The sequence below is a fragment of the Lutra lutra genome, chromosome 14, assembly GCF_902655055.1.
Source record: "Lutra lutra chromosome 14, mLutLut1.2, whole genome shotgun sequence".
Taxonomy (NCBI): domain Eukaryota; kingdom Metazoa; phylum Chordata; class Mammalia; order Carnivora; family Mustelidae; genus Lutra; species Lutra lutra.
Genome location: NC_062291.1, coordinates 49,736,530 through 49,740,259, shown reverse-complemented (window position 1 = coordinate 49,740,259; position 3,730 = coordinate 49,736,530).

Here is a 3,730-nt window from a genome sequence, read left to right as displayed (position 1 = left end):
GAGTAGAGCATTGTTTGGGATGGGTCTTAGCAGGGAGGCACATGATGGGAATTCCAGGGGATATGATGGGCCTGCCCTCCTGAGACATCTGGGCTTCCTGATGTCCATGATCAGTGAAGCAAGAGTTTGCTGACTAGACATCAGAAGCTCGACAGTTATGATCTTCCTTAACTTAGTGAAGGAAAGCTCTCCAGCACGCTAGTGCTGCCAATCACAGCAGCCTCAGCGAGGCTGGGATGAGATCCTTAAACAGCCTGGAGCCCTCAGCTCTGTCAGTAGACCAGATAAAAAAAAGTGGCATCCTCTGATGAGCAGATGAGTGCCACATGCCACCATTTGATCCTCAGCCCAAGACACTTTGCAGTCACATCCCTGTGCACTGTTATCCCTGGAAAGACGTGGTGATGACCCTTATCCCTGATGGAGAAACAAAGACCAGAAGGGCTGGCCCTGTCCTCTCCTTTTCCCTTTCTCAGCAGAAAGTGGAGCAGAGGGGCGCCTGGGTGGCTCAGTGGGTTAGGCCGCTGCCTTCGGCTCAGGTCATGATCTCAGAGTCCTGGGATCGAGGCCCGCATCGGGCTCTCTGCTCAGCAGGGAGCCTGCTTCCCTCTCTCTCTCTCTGCCTGCCTCTCTGTCTACTTGTGATCTCTCTCTGTCAAATAAATAAATAAAATCTTTAAAAAAAAAAAAAAGAAAGTGGAGCAGATGTTGTTGCATAGACGTGGAACAGAGCGACTGGAAGTAGAAACAGCGTTGGCCTGGATCATTGGCTCTGCTCCTAACACGCTGATTGACCTTGGCCAAAATTCTTCACCCCTCTGGTCTCAGAGTCCCCTATAATGTGGGAATAACAGCACTTCTCTCAGGACTGTCGCAGTGACTCAACCAACAAGAATGGGGAAAGAGCTGCCAAGATTACAAATCACCCAGGTCGGTGTGAGTGCCCGTCCCCATAGCTGTGGGGGCCTCACGCTGTGTGCAACTGCACTGCGAGGAAGTCCCAGAGTAAGGAAGCACTGAGGAAACACCACCAAAATATGTCTTGGCGGCAAGGCCAGTGCAGGTCCAAGAGCTTCTTTCTTCCCTCCAGATTTCAGTGCTTGAGCCTGGGAAGAGCATAGCCACCATCCTCCAGCTTAGACAGAGACACAGGGGACCCTCGATCAAGAGGAGCTGGGCCCTGGGGGCCACCCAGTATGTCCTCTCTGTCTCTCATCAGCCCTAAGGGATTGTTTTTTTAGTTCTTAAACTATATTTATTGAGATAAAATTCACACAGCATGAAATTAACCAATATAAAGTGCAAAATTAAATGGGTTTTAGTATATTCATAATCAAGTTCACCACAATCTAAATTCACAATGTTTTCATCACCCCCCACAAAAAAAAAAAACAAAAAAACTTGGTATCTAAGTGATCACTACCCCAACCCCACCCAAAGCAACCGCTAATCCACTTTCTGTCTTCATAGATATTCCTATTCCGAACACTTCATATAAATGGAACCATATAGTATGTGGCCTTTTGTTATTTGTCTTGTTCAGTTAACGTAATATTTTTCAGGTTCATCCATGTTATAACATGTATCCTTCTTTTTATAACATGTATCCTTATGTTACTCCTTTTTGTAGCTGAATAATATTCCATTACATGTATATGTCACATTGTGTTTATCTATTCATCTGTTGACAGACATTTGGTTTGTTTACACTTTGTGCCTATCATGAACAATGCTGCTATAAACATTCATGTCTTGGGGTGGATACATATTTCCATTTCTCTTGGACAGATGCCTAGGGGTGGAAATTCTGGGTCAAATAGCAACTCAACGTTTAACTTCTTGCAAAACTGCCAAACTGTTTTCCAAAGGTGCTACATCATTTTACATTGCCACCAACAGTATGGGGGTTCTGATTTCTTCACATCCTCACCAACATTTGTTATTATCTGTCTTTTTCATTATAGTCATCCATTCATTATGGTTTTGATATACATTTCCCTAATGACTCAAGGGGTTGAGCATCTTTTCATGTCATTATTGATCATTTGCATAACTTCTTTGAGACGTGGCTATTCAAAGGCTTCACCTTTTTTAAACTGGGTTGTCTTTCAATTTTGAGTTGTAAGAGTTTCCTATACATTCCAGATACTAGACCCTTATCAGATAAATGATTTGCAAGTATTTTTCCACTTCTGTGGGTTGCCTTTTCATTTTTTGGTAGGGTCCTCTGAAACACAAAAGATTTAATTTTGATGAAGTCCAATTTATCTATTTCTTTTCTTCTGCGGCCAAGTCTAAGAGGCCATTGCTTAACCAAAGGTCATGGTTTATTCTTATATTTTCTTTTAACAGCTTTACAGTTTGGGCTGTTAAATTTAGAAATATCAGTTTTGGGGTAATTTTTGTGCATGGCACGAAATGGAGTCTAACTTAATTCCTTTACTTGTGGATATCCAGTTGTCCCAGTGCCATTTGTTGAATTAAATTATCTTGCCACCTTTGTTAAAAATTTATAGACCATAAATTTCTGCACTTTCAACTCTATTCCATTGATCTGTGTATCTGTCCTTATGACATTTCCACAGCTCAGATCACTGTAACTAACTTTGTAGTATGTATGTTTTGAAACTAGGAAGTGTGAGCCCCCAACTTTATTCTTTTTCAGGATGCTTTGGCTATTCAAGGTCCCTCACATTGCCATATGAATTTTAGGATCAGCTTGTCAATTTATGCAAAAAAAAAAAAAAAAAAAAGGCCAGCTGGTATTTTGATAGGGATTCCATGGCCTTCTGGACCAGTTTTGAGAACTTTCTCATCTTCACAATATTAATTCTTCAACCTATAAATATATGGTGACTTTCCATTTAATTAGACTGTCTTCAATCTCTTTCAATGTGATGTGCAAGCTTTAGCCATCTTTCTTAAAATTATTCCTAAATATTTTATTCTTTTTTCGTGCTTTTGAAAATGGAATTGTTTTCCTTGTTTCTCAGTTTTATTGAGGCACAACCGACAAATAAAATTATATATATTTAAGTGTACAATGTGATGATTTAATTTATATATCCATTGTAAAATGATTTCCACAATCAAGTTAATTAACACATCTATCACCTTTTTAGGATTTTGTCCGTTTCACCCAAGTTTTTGTTGACATCATGTTATTCAGATTATTACATTTTAGTCCCTCTCATTTTTGTAATTTGAGTCTTCTCCCTGTTTTGCTTGGTCATTCTAGCAAAAAGATTATCAATTTTGTTGAACCTTTCAAAAAACCTAGTGTTTGGTTTCATTGATTTTTTTCTTTATGGTTTTTCTATTCTCTATTTCATTTATTTTTGTTCTAATCTTTCACCTTTCTTTCTTTAGGCTTATTTTGCTTTTAGTGTGCTCTTCTGTATTTTTCAGGTGGAAGTTAGGTTGTTGATAGGAAGTATCTGTTATTTTTTATTATATACATTCACAGCTATACATTTCTCTCTGAGTGCAGCTCTAGCTGCATCCCAAACAATTTAATATGTTTATTTTGTTAATATGTTTTAATTTGTTTTTACTCATTTGGAAGTATATTCACTTTCCTTTGATTTCCTCTTTGGCCCGCTGGCCATTTAGGAGTATGTTATTTAATTTACACATATTCTAATTCAACTCCATTGTGATTACAAAACACACTTGGTTTGATATCAGTTTTTTTCCATGTTTTCCTTTGAACATATTTAAAACAGCTACC